This window comes from Saimiri boliviensis, chromosome 20 (assembly GCF_048565385.1).
Source record: "Saimiri boliviensis isolate mSaiBol1 chromosome 20, mSaiBol1.pri, whole genome shotgun sequence".
NCBI classification, from domain to species: Eukaryota; Metazoa; Chordata; class Mammalia; order Primates; family Cebidae; genus Saimiri; species Saimiri boliviensis.
The window spans coordinates 180,589-199,305 of record NC_133468.1 but is presented as its reverse complement, the minus strand read 5'-3'; the positions used below and the strand labels follow the sequence as shown (position 1 = coordinate 199,305).

Genomic DNA, 18,717 nt, shown 5'->3' with positions numbered 1-18,717 from the left:
TTAGTTAACACAATAATTGATGACTGCCTCTTGTAGTTCTGTGGACTGAGAATTCAGATAGCGCATGGTGTGAGTGGCTGGTCCCTGCCCCGCAGAATCTGTGGACCCCTCTGAGAAGGCTCTCACAGCAGGGGCTGGAAAAGCTGTGGACAGTCTCTCAAAGCCTATCTTTCTCTTCCTCTCTCTTTTCCTCTTCGAAATCACACCTTTGTGCTTCATTCTGGACAACAGAGTGAGAGTGTCTCTAAACAAACAAACAAACAAATAAAATTCTAAAATAAAAAAATAGATCTTTCTTTATCTTTAGGCTCCTATGAAGCTGCTGAGTGAGGCACAGTGTCTTTAAATATGTAGAAGCTGCCAGGCATGGTGGCTCACACCTGTAATCCCAGAACTTTGGAAAGCTGAGGTGGGCAGATGAGCTGAGGTCAGGAGATCAAGAGAACAGTATGGCTAATGTGGCGAAACCCCGTTTCTACTAAAAATACAAAAAATTAGCCGGACGTGATGGCCTGGAATCCCAGCTACTCAGAAGGCTGAGACAGGAGAATCCCTTGAACCCGGGAGGCGGAGTTCGTAGTGAGTGGAGATCTTACCACTGTACTCCATCTTGGGCACCAGGAGCGAAACTTCATCTCAAAAAAAGATACGCGGAAGTCTCTTTGGTATGTCCTTACACATGTCTGAGGCCTCAACAACGGATGGTACAGCCTTATTCTTGAGATCATCCTTCCCAGGGATCAGATTTTCTGCCTTAGATTTGAAAGGTGTTGCCTGGAGACACCACAGTGAGAAACAGCGTCCGTTCTCACCCAGCAAATCCTGGTTCCTTGCTATTCCATCTTAATTCCACTGAGAAACCAGAATCGCTTCTTTAATTAATGTCTCTCTGCTTATCTTTGCTCATAGGCATCTTGAATAATCTAGCTGGCCTTTTCTATTTCCCACTCGGAAATCGCCATAGTCAGATCCATGAGGTGATGAGGTATCCTTTCCATCGGTCATATTGATTTCTTGTTTTTTTGTTTTGTTTTTTTTGTTTTTTTTTTTTTTTTTGAGACTGAGTTTCACTCTTGTTTCCCAGGCTGGAGTGCAATGGTGCGATCTCCGCTCACTGCAACCTCCGACTCCTGGGCTCAGGCAATTCTTCTGCCTCAGCCTCCCGATTAGCTGGAATTACAGGCACATGCCACCATGCCCAGCTAATTTTTTGTATTTTTAGTAGAGGCGGGGTTTCACCATGTTGACCAGGATGGTCTCGATCTCTTGACCTCGTGATCCGCCCGCCTCGGCCTCCCAAAGTGCTGGGATTACAGGCTTGAGCCACCGTTTTTCAACTTGACAAGAACGAACCCGTCCAGGGTGGGCTGAAACGCCAGCCAGGGAGGAGGCAGGGGAAAGAATGCCATTCTAACAGGATGGTTAAAGCGCCCTGGGCTGTGAATTGGGGTGGAGGGGTCAAGCGTGTGGTTTTCATGGGGCAGAGCTGGGTTTGGGGTGGGCCAGGAGGTGGGACCAGAAGAGGGACAGGGAAGGGTTTATTGTGGCTCAAGCCTGTAATCCCAGCACTTTGGGAGGCCGAGGCAGGTGGATCACAAGGTCAAGAGATCGATACCATCCTGGTCAACATGTGAAACCCTGTCTCTACTAAAAATACAAAAAAGTAGCTGGGCATGGAGGCGCATGCCTGTAATCCGAGCTACTCAGGTGGCTGAGGCACGAGAATTGCCTGAACCCAGGAAGCGGAGGTTGCGGTGAGCCGAGATCGGGCCATTGCACTCAAGCCTGGGTAATGAGCGAAACTCCGTCTCAAAAAAAAAAAAAAAAAAGATTGAAACTGGACCCCTTCCTTTTACCATATGCAAAAATCAACTTAAGATGGATTCAAGGCTTAAACCTAAAACCCACAGTGTTCTTGGGGCTATAAAAACTAGTGAAGCAAACCTAGAAGATACCATTGTGGACATAGGTCTTGCAAAGATTTCATGACAAAGATGCCCAAAGCAGTGATAAGAAAAACATATTGACAGATGGGACCTAATTAAAAACTAAAGCGCATCTGCAAAGTGAAAGGAACTAACAAAGTCAACAAACAACCTACAAAATGGGAGAAAATACTTGCAAACTATACAGCTATCAAAGGGCTGATATCGAGAATCTATAGGGAACTTAGGTGAAGTCTTGCAGCAGCTGTTATTCTAGAGCTAGTTTCTTCCTGCTGCCAGGAAGTTGCCATCCATCTGTGTGCTTTCTTGTACTCCCTAGGTGTTCAATGAGTTTTCTCACTCAGGATCTTCAGAGCTTGTCTATGTTCCAGTTCTTTCTTACATCCAGAAATTGTTGGACTTACACCTCTCCACTAACTGCTCTCCTCCTAGCTGCATGAGATTGTGGTCTTTTTATGCACATCTTAGTTGTCAGCTAGGAACTTAAAGAAATCTTTACGAAAAATTGCTAGCTTTTTATCTGTATGTCCCTTACCTCTCCAGTTCTCTGCCCCCCAAAATGTAGCTACCTAAGCCTCCATGAGCTCTGATCCCTCAATTTACTGAGAACGCTGTGTTCTGTTTGGTTTCCTTCTCCTTTACAGTGAGGCTGAAAATATCTCCAGGTCGAAAGCTGGATAGTCTCAGGACACATGTAATTTATTCTCTTCTCACATGGATCACAGCCCTGTACTATCTGTTGTCCAATTACAGGAAACGCTTATTTTGTACATTTGTTTAGTTTCCAATTGTTAATAGTGGGAGGGAAACTGACTTATTATGTTGTTTGGTGCAAACATAATTGAGGTTTTTGAAATTACCCTTTTTTTGTTTTTGTTTTTGAGGTGGAGTCTTGCTCTGTTGCCAGGGTGGAGTGATCTCAGCTCATGGCAATTTCCACCTCCTGGTTTTAAGCAAGTCTCCTGTCTCAGCCTGCCAAGTAGCTGGGATTACAGGCACCCGCCACCATGCCTGGCTCATTTTTGCATTTTTTAGTTAAGACAGAGTCTCAGCATGTTGGCCAGGGTGTTCTGAAACTCTTAACTTCTCAAGTGATCCAGTTGTTTTGGCTTCCTAAGTGCTGAGATTACAGGCACGAGTCACTGCATTCTACTTCCATTACTTTCAATGGCAAAAACTGGAATTACTTTTGCACCAACCTCATAACATGGAAGCAAAAATTGCTGTTTTGATTTTAGTGGTCATGTTCTCTGCATTCAGAATTTAGTGGATAGCTATTTGATTTTAGTGCACCAAAGATGATGCCAATCATTGTAAGTTGTACTAGGTTTTTAAATTTTTGTTGACATGTTGTCTGTCAGGCGAATTATTCCTTTCAGAGATGTATGTGTGTATGAAAGGGAGGGGACCTGGCTGCTTTTAATATTTAGTCTTTGTGTTTAAGAAATGTAATGTTGGCCGGGTGCGGTGGCTCATGCCTGTAATCCCAGCACTTTGGGAGGCCGAGGCGGGCAGATCACGAGGTCAATAGATCGAGGCCATCCTGGTCAACATTGTGAAACCCCATCTGGATAGCTCACCTCACAACTGCCAGCGGCTCTCCTGGGCAGCACTGGCAAGGTCAGCCAGCAAGTCTGGAACTGCTTGTCGGAAAGGAGGCTGGGGCTATGAAAGGGGTTCCCAGCTAATTACAAACAATGCAGAGAGGACAGGGTGTAAAGCCTGTCGCTTATCTGGGCTATTTTTTTCTTTTTCTTTTTCTTTTTTTTTTTTTTGAGAAAGTCTCACTCAGTGGCCAAGGCTGGAGTGCAGTGATGTGATCACAGCTCACTGCAGCCTCCAATGTCTGGGCTTCAGCAACCCACCTGCCTCAGCCTCCTGAGTAGTTGGGACAATCGGCATGGCTCATTTTCTTTCTTTGAGACAGAGTCTCACTCTGTTGCCTAGGCTGGAGTGCAATGGCATAATCTTGGCTCACTGCAACCTCCGCCTCCCAGGTTCAAGCATTTCTCCTGCCGGAGCCTCCCGAGTAGCTGGGATTACAGGCGTCTACCACTATATACAGCTAATTTTTGTATTTTTAGTAGAGACAGGGTTTCACCATGTTGGCCAGGCTAATCTGGAACTCCTGACCTCAGGAGATTTCACCCACCTTTGCCTCCCAAAGTGCTTGGATTACAGGCATGAGCCACTGCACCCGGCCAATTAATTTTATTCTTTTGTAGAGACAGGGTCTCACTATGTTGTCCAGGCTGGTCTTCAACCAGTCCTCCAGTTTCGGCCTCCCAAAGCATTGGGATTACAGGTGTGAGCCACCATGCCCAGCCTCTGAACCATTCTCATAAATCCAGGGAACAAAACCCTTAGCCAGATGTGCCTCCAAGGAGGCAGTAGACCTGCAGAAGCAGAGACAAACACAGCTCTGCAGGAGGGTTTGCAAGGTGAGTGATGGAGCCAATGCAGGGCACTGGAGGCGTGCAGATGACACAGCCCAACCTGTGCCCCTTAGTACCGTGGTCTTCGGCTGCCACTCCACGTCCACCATGTCAAGCAGGGGGAAGGCCATCTGCAGCTCATCCATGGTAAGAACATTCTGGAATCCCAGTCTGGAGCGAGCTCAGGGAAGTAATGCTGGACAGTTTTGGGGAAAGATGCCTTTCTGAATGCATCACATCACAAGCGAAGGGAACACAACCCAGTCCTGATCAAGCCAGGCAGGAGGGCAGCAAGCAGAGCCCAGCAAGGATGGCACAAATCCTGCAGGTGCTGGCGAGCAGGCTGCAACTGCACAGGTAAAGAGGGCAGCTCCTGGGCAACCCACCAACAGTCACCAGGCACATGACAGGTACCAGGTCCTATGCCAGACATGGCCCAGAGGGCAAAAGCACATAAAAATTTCTGTCCCCAGCTGAGTGCAGTGGCTCACACCTGAAATCCCAGCACTTTGGGAGGCTGAGGTGGGAGAATTGATGGAGCCCAGGAGTTCCAGGTCATTCTGGGCAACATAGTGAGACCCTGTCTCTACAAATAAAACAGTCAGCTACACATGGTGGCATATGCCTGCAGTCTACTCAGGAGGCTCCTCAAGAGGCTGGGGCAGAAGGATCAGTTGAGCCCGGGAGGTCAAGGCTACCATGAGCTACGATTGCACCACTGTACCCCAGCCTGGGCAACAGAGTGAGACCCTTTCTCAAAAAAAAAAAAAAAAAAAAAAAAAAAAAAAAAAAAAAAAAACTGTCCCGAGGAGCCCAGCACATTCAGAGCCCATCAAAACCAGTGTTCTGAGAACAGTGCTGCCAGTCAGTGCTGAGTTCAGAAGAGACTCCTCAGTGGGCTGGGGAGTCCAGCAGAGGGAGGAGGGCTGGAGCTAAAATCTTGTAAGATGAACATGAATCAGCAAGGAAGAAGAGACCCTGGGGAGGGCCAAGCCAGCTTCAGTCTATCTCCTCTAAGATCTGCCTCCATCTTCCTGTCCTCAATTCCAACTCGCAGTGTTAACTGGATGTGGTTTTGGATTAATCTCAAAATGAATTTCCCCCAAATCCTGATTCTGTCAGATTGCCCCATCAGTAATAAAGCCTGCCCTGCCCTCCACTGCCCTGAGACTCCTCAAGTTAACGTGCAAGGTTCCAGACACCCTGGCACCACCCCTCCTGTTCTCATTCCTCTCCCTATCCCATTCCAACCTCCTATTTCCCCTGCCTGGGAAACCTTAGCTATCTGCTGGGCTCCACTGTACCCCTCCAAGAAGCCAAGGCAATTCCTGACCCAGGGATACTCCACTGCCCCCCCCAATACCTGTGGCACACTCCTGTGAGCTTATGAGCCTTTAATCATACGCCTTGGTAAACGCTCCTTTATTGCTCATGGTGTTATTCTTGCCTCCTCAGGCACAAGCCCCTGATTCATTCATAAGCCCTGCGCCTCATCCTGTTCCTCATCCTGTTCAGTGTGTGACACACCTCTGCTACAGAGGACAGGCTCAGCATCACCCAGCTGCTTGAGAACAGGGGCCTGGTATTCTGCAGGCTCCCAAAACAAGCTCCCTGTAACTGCTTCACTACCACTGGCTAATACACTGACTGAGCACCCCAAGGAAGAGACTAGAGAAGGGGTTCCCAAACCTAGTTACAGAACCACTAGGAGAGGTATTTTGGTTTTTTAAAAATACAGATTCCTGAGTTTTACCCTAGACCTAGTCAACCAAGGCTCCAGTGCAGAGACACTGGAATCTGCATTTTATGCTCCCCAAAGGATTCTGATGCAGGGGTAAGAAGACTGGCTTTTGGAAACCACCAGACATGAGGACCGATCACACTCAGGAGCTGTCCTCCCTCCCCTGAGCTCGCAGCATCACCCATGCACCCCAGCACCCAGCATCCCTCACTACAGTCCCCACTCAGCTAAGGGAGGGAAGACTCCAGCCCTGCCCCTTCCCTTCAGACAGAGTAAGACCAAAAGGTTACCCCCGGGCATTCTCCACCACAGGCCCCTGCCCAGACACCAGCCTCTGCTTCCCATGGTACTTTGAGAAGAGCTTCACGGGGCTGTGAGACAGAATAACCTGATCTGCATCCACCTGTGGGACAGCCAGGACAGGGGAGGGCAGAGGAAGACAGAACCATTGAGGGAAATAATGAGACAGGTGACAGGCCCTTTAGCCTAGGGAAGGGAAAACCCACTCAGAAAAAGAACGGACACAAAGCCCTCTCTAGCACCCAGCAGCACTTCTAAAATGCACCTTTCCAGATGTGAGAAGAACCCGTCTCATTTGGTTCTTGCCACACAAAACAAGAGGCCAGAAATGTCACAGATGTGGGTTCCGGCCACTTGCCACCTCGTCAGGTGGAGCTATATTTCCCAGGCCCCCACCTGGAAGCCACAAGGCTCACGTGTGCTCCCTGTCACTGTCACAGAAATCGGTGTTTTACTTTCTATTTTCAGACATGATGTGCAGCCCAGAGGTCAGAGCTGGGCTCCAGAGCCAGACCGCTGGGGAGCTCTACCACCTCCCAGTGGGGACTCCTGGGTGAGTCACCTCCCACAGGATCCCCCCATCTCCCACCTTCATGGCCTCTAGGGCTCTTGGGGGCAGTGGCCTGAGTACTGCAGACAGCAAAGGTCAGGCAGGGCTGGGAACTGGTGGCCCTGAAAGCCTGTGCCCTGGGGTCTTGCAGCCCAGGAGCATCTTGGGTTGGATTGGAGAGGAAGGCAGCCCTGCTCTGGGGCTGTGAGGGGCCACAGCCTACCTCTACAACAACCAGGCCCCCGACACCTTCTTAGGAACTGTAGACCCCTTTATGTTTTTGTTTTTGTTTTTGTTTTTGGGATAGAGTCTTGCTCTGTAGCCCAAGCTGGAGTGCAATGGCGCAATCTTGGCTCACTGCAGCCTCCACCTTCCAGGTTCAAGCAATTCTGCCTCAGCCTCCCAAGTAGCTGGGATTACAGGTGACTGCCACCATGCCCAGCTAATTTTTTGTATTTTTACTAGAGACAGGGTTTCACTATGTTTGTCAGGTTGGTCTCGAACTCCTGTCCTCGTGATTCCCCCGCCTCGGCCTCCCAAAGTGCTGGGATTACAGGCGTAAACCACTACACCTGACCCACTTTCTGAATTTCGAGGATCTCTATGGGTCTTCCTGTCTCCAGTGAACCCCCCCCACAACCATGGGAGGACAATTTCAGGTGGTCTACAGTTGTCGCCCCCAAAATATATCTGCAGACATCCTGAGATTTCCACGGACTGACGGTGAAACAGCTCTCTCTGCCTCTGCCTAGACTGACAGTGCAGTTTTATTTTCCTTGGGGGAAGGGATGGAGTCATCCAGTTCTGCAGAAATTTCATTGGCGTCAAGGGCCCTTTCCTACGGAAAGTCATGTCCACCCTGCATTATCAATGCCACAGCCTGGGGTTCAGAATCTCAGTCCAAAGAATGAGAGATAGGGCTGTGTTCATACCCCAACCTGGGTGCTGGGCAGGCAGTGGCTTTTCAGTGGAGGGAGAAGCCTGTGGTGAAGGCTGCGCTGTCTGCCCAGAACCCTGCCCCTGGGCCCAGCATCCAGTGCTAACGGAATAGCCCCCACCAGCCTGTGCCCTCCCACTTCACAGAGCCCTGACCAGCCTGTGCCCTCCCACTGCACAGAGCCCCCACCAGCCTGTGTCCTTCCACTGCAGAGCCCCCACCAGCCTGTTTTCTCCCACTGCAGAGCCCCCACCAGCCTGTGCCCTCCCACTGCACAGAGCCACCACCAGCCTGTGCCCTCCCACTGCAGAGCCCCCACTGGCCTGTGTCCTGCCACTGCAGAGCCCTCACCGGCCCGTGTCCTTCCAGTGCAGAGACCCCACCACCTTGTGTCCTCCCACTGCACAGAGCCCCCACCAGCCTGTGTCCTTCCACTGCAGAGCCCCCACCAGCCTGTTTTCTCCCACTGCACAGAGCCTCCACTGGTCTGTGTCCTGCCACTGCAGAGTCCCCACCAGCCTGTGTCCTCCCACTGCAGAGTCCTCACCAGCCTGTGTCCTCCCACTGCACAGAGCCCCTACCAGCCTGTGTCCTGCCACTGCAGAGCCCCCACCAGCCTGTTTTCTCCCACTGCACAGAGCCTCCACTGGCCTGTGTCCTGCCACTGCAGAGTCCCCACCAGCCTGTGTCCTTCCACTGCAGAGCCCCCACCAGCCTGTTTTCTCCCACTGCACAGAACCCCTACCAGCCTGTGTCCTGCCACTGCAGAGCCCCCACCAGCCTGTGTCCTCCCACTGCACAGAGCCTCCACTGGTCTGTGTCCTGCCACTGCAGAGCCCCCACCAGCCTGTGTACTCCAAAAGCACAGTCTCCATCGGCCTGTGTCCTGCCACTGCAGAGTCCCCACCGGCCTGTGTCCTCCAAGTGCAGAGCTCCCATCAGCCCGTGTCCTCCCAGTGCACAGAGCCCCCACCAGCCTGTGTCCTCCCACTGCACAGAGCCTCCACTGGCCTCTGTCCTGCCACTGCAGAGCCCCCACCAGCCTGTGTACTCCCAAAGCACAGTCTCCACCGGCCTGTGTCCTGCCACTGCAGAGTCCCCACCAGCCTGTATCCTCCCACTGCACAGAGCCCCTACCGGCCTGTGTCCTCCCACTGCACAGAGCCTCCACTGGCCTGTGTCCTGCCACTGCAGAGCCCCCAGCATCCTGTGTCCTCCTACTGCACAAACCATCCACTATCCTGTGTCCTCCCCCTGCAGAGCCCCCACCAGCCTGTGTCCTCCCCCTGCAGAGTCCCCACCGGCCTGTGTCCTCCCCCTGCTGAGCCACCACAGGCCTGTGTCCTCCCACTGCAAAGAGCCTTCACCGGCCTGTGTCTTCCCACTGCAGAGTCCCCATCAGCCTGTCCCCTCCCACTGCAGAGTCCCCACTGGCCTGTGTCCTTCCCCTGCAGAGACCCCTCCAGGTTGTAACCTCCCACTGCAGAGAGCCCCCACCAGCCTGTCCTCTCACTGCACAGAGCCCCCTCCAGCCTGTGCCCTCTCACTGCAGAGTCCCCTCCAGCTTGTGACCTCCCACGAGCCTGTGTCCTCCCACTATAGAGCCCCCAACAGCCTGTGCACTCCCACTGCAGAGCCCCCACCAGCCTGTGTCCTACCACTACACAGCCCCCACCAGCCTGTGCCTTCCCACTGCAGAGCCCCCAGCAGCCTGTGTCCTCCCACTGCACAGAGCCCCCAAAGTGCTGGAACCCAGCTCTGGGCTGCATCAGGGACAAAGTCCCGGATACTCAACACAGCCCTAGAGGGTCAAGCCCACCTACCCTCAAAAGGGGTGGTGAGAGACAGGGAAGCTCCACCATGAGAACCCTGACCCCCCACAGCCCATCACCTGTCCCCTCACCCTGCTGTCATGGGTTAGCAGGATTGAGTCACTCTTGATGTCCAGTTGGATGACATCCTGGTTGTGGAGCACCAACAGGGCCTGGAGCACAGCCAGGCATGGCCGAGATCTGCTCCTCATTCATCCTGTGGGTGGGGGTGAGCAGGTGGGTGGACAGCTCCCCAGGGGCAGAGGGGAATGAAGCCCTGCCTTGGGCTGGGAGGAACTTGAGACAGCTTGACCCCACTCTGAAGCTGGAGGAATGGAAGACATGACCCCATGCCCAGGGGGTAAAGGGGGACACTGCACAGCTGGTTTGGAGATGTGGCCCCACCCCAAGTGGTCTGCAGGGGACCTGGTCATGTCACAGGAGGAGTCTGAGGCCCCAGCAGTACCTGGTGTGGGTGACAATGTTGGTGAGAGAGTCTCCTTCCAGAAACTCCATGACCATCCAGAGCTTGTCCCCCACCAGGCAGCTGTAGTACATCACCACGTTCTCATGCTCATAGTCCCACATGATCACCACCTGTGCAGGGGCCAGGTCAGCAGTAAAAGTGGCCAGAGTGGAGCAGAAAGGGGCAGGAGGGCTGCCCAGACCTGCCTCACACCCAGCCACTGCCTCCCCTTGGGTCCCCTTGCAGTAGTTCTACATCGAGCTTGTGTCCATGGGGCCACCTGGCCTGCCCTCCCCTAGTACTGCCCCAGCCACATGGCCCTCAGAGGCAGCCTAAAGCCCACACCTCCCTTCTGAGTGCTCCCCTGGGACAATGCCCATCTCAGGTCAGTCCTGGGTTGGTGCTGAAGGGAGGTGGGAAGAGCATTTGAGCTCAGGGCTGAGACCCTGGACAAGCAAGTATTGGGCAAGGATGAGAAAAGAGGCGTGCATGTGAGGGCAAATGAGGAACCTAGGCTGGAGAGCTCCTGGTGCAGCTGGGTGTTGTGATGCATGGCAGGACGAGAGGGGCCTCATACACTGGGCAAAATGGGTGCAGGCTTCCTCTTGTCAGGATGCTGCAGGGCACTGCCAGGGTCTAAGGTGGAATGGGGGTGGGGTTGGCCTGAACGTGAGAAACTTCCTTTTGGTGGATGTGTGGGCTGTGCTGAGGACTTGGTGGTTGCGTGGAGCCTGGGGCGGGGCCTGGAGTGGGAGACAATGGACTGTGCAGACATAGGGAGAAGTTGCCAGCCCAGGGCTGACAGACTGGGGTGGGACACGGGGAACCCAGGAGGGGCAGGTCTGGAGGACACTACCCTGGAGTCCAGGTGGGCCTCAATGGGTGTGAGGGGGCTGGACGACACTGGGTGGGTAGTCAGTGGGCCGAGGAACCCTGGGTCAGAGGCTCAGGGACAGAGATGTGGGTGAGGATGCTGTGAGGACAGGCAGGGACCTACCCGGGGTGGAGATGGCCTGGGGGTGGGAAGCAGTGAGGGGAGCAGGGGGGCCTGGCGCAGCACAGAGTGCAGGGAGAGGAGAGAGGGCAGGGTGGGAGCACAGCAGGGAGAGGAGGTAGAGTGGGGGCAGAGGGAAGCAGGGAGGGAGGATGGCAGGAGAAAAGGAAGGGCAGGGCAGGAGGGTGGCAGGGAGAGGGTACAGCAGGGCAGCAGCTCTCGCACCTCTCTGAAGAGCAGCTCATGCATCTGCTGCTTGCACAGGTCCATCTCCTTGATGGCCAGCAGGTTGCCCGAGCTGCACACGGTGGCAATGAACATAATGCCCGTGGAGCCGTCGCCTATTTTGAAGTTGTCCATGTAGGATCAGGGGTCGCCTGGGTCCACCACCAGCTGCAAGGCAGCCCGGAAATGCTCATAGGATATGTGCTGTGGCTCCCGCTGTGGCAAGCGGGTGCCAGGGGGCCCAGGAAGAGCAGGGGTGATGAGAGCAGCAGGGTCTCCAGCTGGAGGGACCAGCTGGGGTTCTGAGGCGTGGGGGTCTAGCACTCCAGTGCTGGGGGGTACCTTGGGCTCAAGCGGGAGGCCAGGAGGAGGAGGAGAAGTGCTGGTCTGCCAGGCCACCTGTTGATGGCCCATTAGGGGCCACGTCTTGAGGCTCTATATGAAACAGAAAACAGAGGTAACTGTCAGTGAAGGGTGCCTGGGCCCAGTTCTGCTCCCTAAGTAGGGGAGAGGCCCAGTGATGAGACAGACACATTGGTGGTCAGGATTAGATGCACAATGGGTCTGGCAGGGCTGGAAGGTGGCGATGGGAGAGCAACAGTTAGGGGACCTTGGAGGCCCTGGGGTGGGGGACGGGTCACCCTTGCACCCCGTCATGGGTGGTTGGTGTCAACCCTCTCATAGGTGTTTAAGGGCCAGTCAGCTGCCAATTTCACCCTACTGGCCAGACCAACAGGCTGAGGGGTGCCGATGTCAGGTCCAGAGAAAGGGGGTCCCCTGAGTCCTCCCTGGAAGATTTGGGCCTTTTCTCTGGCCCCACTTGTCGCCTGTCACCACTGTCGCCATCTGCCTCACTGTGACTGGTGATCCAGCCTAGACTGCCTGCCTTCCCCAGGACCACTCTGGCCGTGGTGGCCAGCTCCTCCATTATTCCATTTTCCCGGCTGGCACAGGCGGGCGCTGGAGGGCTGTCTCTCTGAAGAGAGTTGGAGCGTGTCACCGACATGTTCTCAAACTCGCCCAGAAGCAGCATGAGGGCCCCATTTTTGGTACCTTTACTGCCCCACATGATAGTCTGGGGTCCCGGGCAATGGTGGGTGGGGGTGCAGCAAGAAGTGGGGGACACAGAATGGGCATCCAACACAGGGACATGATGGCATGACACACACAGAGATAAGAGAGAGACAAAATGAGATACTGTGGAGTAAGGATGGCATGGGCGGTGGCCCGTCCCCCTCTGGGATGCCGCTGCAGGGTCAGAGGAGTGATGGCTATGGCCAGGCTGCAGCCTCCCTGGGCTGGGTGGGATCCCAGAGAGGCACCCCTTGTTTTTCTCCTGTTCCCCAGATGGGCAGCACAGTCGTGCCCTGTGGGGTGGAAGGGAAGGAGGGCAGAAGCTGACTCACCCCATAATCAGGCTGAAGGCTACAAATTACAGGATGCTGTGGCCAGGCTTGGGCTGGCACTTCCTCCCCTGTGGGAGCCAGTGTTCATGAGCCCCAAAACCACACTCTCTGCTCCCACAAAGGACAAGGGGTGGAGGACAGGGAGAGTCACAAAGGCCTGGCCCCAAAGTAGAGGTCAATGGGGTTCCAGGAGCCGGGTGCCAAATACAAACCCATGTGGAAACCAGGCAGGGCATTCAGTGCATTCCAAGTCTCTACCGTCCCCACTCCCCATGGTCTGAGTTGTGTCATACATGCCCACCCTGCCCTTGCGCTATTCCCACGCACACAGGTGTTCTTGCTGCTCCGCCCCCTCCTGCCCTGTTGGCTGCTCCTTCTGCTTGGAACATCAACTCCCAGGGTCCCTGTGGCTCTCTCTGTCCACTCTTTCAGGTTTTTGCTCAAGCTTCCACTGGCCACCCATCTAAAATGCCAGCCCCTGCCCTGCCTGTGCTCCACCTAGATCACCTGACAGCGGCTGACATGGAGCACGCAGGCATCTGTCTGCTCCTGCCTCTGTCCAGTGCATGCTCCTGGGGGCAGGGATTGTTTTTTCCTGTCTCCTTCGGGTCCCACTATATCTCAGCACCTATAAGCATCTGGCGCACAGCAGGGGCTAAGTGAACTTTTGCTAAACCATGGATTGATGAGGTGGTTGTGCAGGGGCCACAGTGAGCTGAGAACAGTGGTCATGCTGACAGGGACCTTCCCCAGGCTGCCAGGCATCTGTAGCTGGATGCCTGCCTCTAATATGCAGGAAACACTGATCCCCCAAAACCTGTGGCCTTCTGCTGCCCCGTCTCTCCTGGTCATGGCTGTCTGTTGGAACCCGGACCCTACCCAGCGGCCCCAGAAAAGCAAAGTGGACACAAGGCTAGACTTTGCTGTTAGAACAGCGGGTTGAGGCTGGGTACGATGGCTCAAACCTATAATCTCAACACCTCTGGGGGGCTGAGGTGAGAGGACCACCTGAAGTCAGGGTTCAAGACCATCCTGGCCAACATTGTGAAAAGGTCTCCACTAAAAATAGCTGGGCATGGTGGTGGGTGCCTGTAATCCCAGCACTTTGGGAGGCCTAAGGCAGGAGGATCACGTGATGTCAGCAGTTCCAGACCAGTCTGGCCAACATGATGAAACCCCTGTCTCCACTAAAAATACAAAAATTAGCTGGCCATGGTGGTAGGCACCTGTAATCCCTTGGGAGTTACTCCAGATGCTGAGCCAGGAAGGAGGCTGAGACAGCAGAATTGCCTGAACCTGGGAGGTGAAGGTTGCAGTGAGCTGACATCGCAGTGGCACCGCACTCCAGCCTGGGAGATAGAGCAGAACTCTCTTAAAATGAAACAAAACAAAAGCCAGGGGGTGGAGAGGGCCCTGGGAGGCCTGGGTCCTGTCCCAGGGCAGCAAACACAAGCACCCATGGGGCTCCCGGTCAGCACTGGCCACGAGGCACTGTGTGTGAATTCAGGTGCCCTATTTCCTGGTGGACAGTCACAGCCAGGCCTCTCATCTGGCAAGCCAAGCAGGGGCTGGGATTTTGGAGACACATGCCAGTGGCCACAGAGCCAGGCAGGTCCTGGAGCAGAGGGGATCGCATGCGGCCTGTGGCCCACAAGAGCCAGGGCCACACCTGTGGAGGCAGCTGCCACTCAGCTCCAGCTGGTCTGTCACCAGAATCCAACAGCTTTGAAAAGTGAAGTCTGTCACTTTTTAAGTGGTGGCAAAGAAGTCAAGGCATTCAAAAGCGTCCTGCGTGGGCCACACGGGCCCTTCCATGGGCCTCCAAATCGAGACTGTACTTGTGTCTATGGCCAACTTGTGGGTCTTGGCACTCCTCCCTGCCAGGCTGGGCTGGGCACTGGGAGATGCGAGTCCAGGCACATCCATCTACACCCCCTGGAAACAAACCTGGCGAGCTCCTCCTGGCCTGCAACCCTTCCCAGTCCCCACCAACCATGGGAGAGAGTCCAGGCTGTAAGGCTGGTTTCCCGAGGTCCAGCACAGTTTCCTGCCAGGCCAGCCTCATGCCGCCCACAGCCAGACACCAGGTCTACAACTCTTATAATTTCACATGGAGGCAGGAGAGGGATTAAGAGCATGGGGCTTGGAAACAGAAGTTGGTTCAAATCCCAACCTTGCCATTTTGCTCTAGATGGCAAGAAAAAAACCCCCAAAACCAAAAAGTCCGCAGTGTTCCACAGGGGTGATTTCCTACATGAAAGCTCAGCTTCCCCTCAATCTGCTGCCATTCTGCCTCCTCCTCATCCTCCTCCTCCTCCTCCTCAGCCACGGTGTCCCCTCCTCCCAGAAGCTTGCCTGGACCCCTGGTCTGGTTCAGTTACCTCCTCCAGGCTCCTCGATCCAAGTCCTCAGCACTAGGGACTGTCACCCTGTGGGAATGGGTCCGTTCCCCACTGCCAGGAACTCTGGGAAGGCTCAAGGGTGGGATGAGTGTGGTCCAGGGACAGGAGCATACTGCCCAGGGTATGAGGCTCAGGTTGGAGGCTGGTGTGGGGACTGTCAGACGGGTCAGGGAAGCCTCAGGTTGGGTGGCATGGGGTTCTCAGAACTTGGAGGCAGTGGGTGGAGGGTTGGAGAAGGGCCAGCCTGGGACCCAGGATCAGGGTGGAAGCTGGGATTATGTCGTGGACTGTCCGGACGGGTAGGCACGTCTGCCCGGGGGTCTCTCGACCTGCAAGAGGGTCCCAATACCTGGAAGAGGGAGTGCGCCTGAGAAAATAATAAAGACAGAGAGAGAGAAAGCGAGGCGTCTGGAGGGCTGATAGGCTGTGCCTAAACAGTAAATTTTATTTTTCAAATGCCAGGAATAAATACACTTTCTTGGCTCTGGTTTACGTCATAGCAAGAGGAATGTAAATGTATGCCTCACATGGCCTATACAATAGAGAAATCAGATACACAATGGTTGCAAGAGGAAATGCAAATGTATACCTTACATGGCCTATACAATTGAAAAGTCAGATACACAATCAGTGGTTGTAAAAAGTAATAGAATTTCCTGTAATCACAAAGCTTGTTTGCATCCAGACATTATTCCTCCTGGCTACAGGTATCTCCGGTTTGATCTTGTTTTAGAACTGAGATGTGAAAAGTTTTTTGGTTTTGCTCATCAGAATATTCTTTAACCGGATTCTCCTTTGTCTACTCCTAACTCAACTTAACTCAATTTCCCATTCAGGAATCTCTGAGTCAGGAATCAAAGCCATCCCTTATGGTGGCATTTGCTTTGCAAATATCGACAGTTAAACCATTAGGCAGTCAGGTAAGTAAAGAAAAGGTTAAAACTTATTCTTAAAAGAGAGTCATAAAAAAGGTTAAAAAGCAGGAACTGGTTGCTGGTAGGGGGTCACTCGGTCTAGCAGCAACGCATAGTTTTAGGCCCAAACGATATTGTGGTTGATATTAGAAACTGATCAATCATCTTTCAGTTCCTATATTCCGGATAGCTCGACTGCCTCCAGTAGGAAACTGTGTTTGGGATCAAACTCACCGTATAGTGAGACTCACGCCTTTTAGGGGTCTCACACGGGAGCGTTCCCCACAGGATTACATCTCCGTTTCCATGTAATTGAGAAGGTGTTGGTTATAGGGTCGAGTGTGGGGTGAGGGCCAGGCCACTCAGGGTGGGGGGCGAGCTGGGGGAGGTGGTGGTGGGTGCCGCATACCTTGGGGGCCATGGGCTGGATGGAGGTGATGCAGGTAGGGTCGATGAGGTGCTTGGGCTGGCGAGCCGACTCCTCCATCAGCCTCTGCCACTGGCGTGCAGCCCAGTGAGCTTCTGCTCATGGAGATTGAAGCCCATGTGCACGCAGTGCTCAAAGTTGGATGGTGCACAGATTGCCACCTGCTTCTTCCTCTTCTGAAACATGGTTCCGGGGTCTCAGTGCGGACTGCGCGAGAGAATCATGGTGGCTGGGTGGCAGCAGTGAGCCGGCCCACATCTTCCTCCTCTGCCCCTAACCTGTCCCTTCGACTCTCATGTTCCGCCGGGATCCACAGGAGACAGCAGCCTCCTTCCTGTCTCCCTGCTCACCCCTTACCCCATCTGCATGGCAGACACAGCCAGAGGGCACTTTTGATTAAAGACACAGTGAGAGGGGCCATGTCCCCTTCCTCAGAACATTACTGTCTGTGTCTTACGGGCCCACAAGACTCCGTCGCCTCTCTGTTCACATCCCCTGGAGGCCTCAGGGCCTTTGCAGGGACTGGTCCCTCTGCCTGGAGCTCACTTTCTAGTGTCTGCACAGGGCTGCCCCTCCCCTCCTTCAGGTCTCAGAGCAGCAAGGACTCCTTTCCTGACCACCCCAACTTCGAGACCAGCGTGGTCAGCATGGTGAAACCCTAGCTCTACTAAAAATATAAAAATTAGCGGGGTATGATAGGATGCACCTGTAATCCCAGCTACCTGGGAGGCTGAGGCAGGGGAATTGCTTGAACCGGGGAAGTGGAGGTTGCAGTGAGCTGAGATTGAGCCACTGCACACTCCAGCCTGGGCGACATAGTGAGACTCCATCTCAAAACAAAACACAAAGGGGCGAAGGGGAGATATGCTGGTCGAGGCGTCACACAGAGAGCCGGGAGAAAGATGGGATGGGGAGCCAGGCAGCCAGAGTTTCACTCTCCACCACATGGTACCGTGACCTTGGGCAAGTAACCACCTCTCTGTGCTGTGGATGAACCACCACAGGGCTGCTGTGAGGGGTAGTGGGTGACTGGGAGCAAAGAGCTCGGGGTGAAGATGGGCATATGTGGGGGGCCTGTCTGTGGGGTCCACTGTGATGGCTGGGGCAGTCCTCGCAGTGCCTGTGGAGGAGGGGCCCAGGTCCTGCTCTCCTGGAAGCCCCCATCCCAGCTGTTCCAGGCCTGGGCTCTGGGGTTGCACATACCTGGTCTGATGCTGGTGAGATAGAAGTGCCCTCAGGCAGGTGACCTCTTCTCTGGGGGTGTCAGGTTACTTATCTGTAAAATGAGAAGAATGCATCTATTCATTCATTCGTTCATTCATTCAGTAAGCAGTCAGCAATGGGCTTCCTCTGTGGCCACTGTAGTCACCCAGCCAGCCTTTGACCTCATGGGAAGTTCTCGTGGGGCACAGTCCTGTCCCCATGCAGCAGTAGCCCAGAGTGGTCAGGGCTGAGTGGTGGGAGCATGAGACCCTGGAGGGATGTCAGGGTGGGCAGCAGGGAGGCTTCCTGGATGAGGGGAAGCGTGGACAGCAATGGATGAGGGCATACGCAGGTGTAGTTTCTGTGTTGTTCTCAGCTGGCTACCCCGCAGCTGGCATGGCACCTAGCCCTATGCCTCTAGTGAGAGGATGGAGGATGTGCAGATCCATGTGGCCCCTCCACACCTGCTCCTTCTGGCTCAGGCTGCTTCCCTGGTAGCAGCTGGGAAGGTGAGGCCCTGAGATAGGACCATCGATGGGAGCCAGCCAGGGGAACTGGTTTGGCAGCGGGAGCCCCAATGGAAGCAGGTGGGGACCGAGCAGCCAACCTGTCTCAATTGGTCCCAAGTGGCCAGTGGGTGGTCAGAGCCAGGCCTGACCAGGGCCCCCAGGGTTGGCCCAGTTTCCCTGCTTCCCCTGGGGCCTGGGATGGAGGGTAGGCAGAGGGGAGGGGCTCCTTTGTCTCTGCCCAGCCTCTTCTCTGAGCCCAATGCCAGTGCCCTCACAGTCTTCTAGGTGTGCCCAACCCCTGGTGGCCCTAACCTATTCTCTTACTATTTTCCAGGCCCAGCTCCGAGGGTCATCCACACACCCCGAGTGTCCCCATCTCTCCACTCTGCCTGCTGTCACTCCAGATCTGCATCCTCTGTCCTCCGGCCTCTCTGTCCTCCCATCGGTCCCT

The 18,717-nt window shown here is 54.3% G+C and overlaps 1 pseudogene; it reads right to left on the bottom strand.

Annotated features, from left to right (window-relative positions):
• LOC141582500 (serine/threonine-protein kinase PAK 4-like) lies at nucleotides 1–16,739 on the bottom strand (annotated as a pseudogene).
• Nucleotides 16,740–18,717: the final 1,978 nt, after the last annotated feature.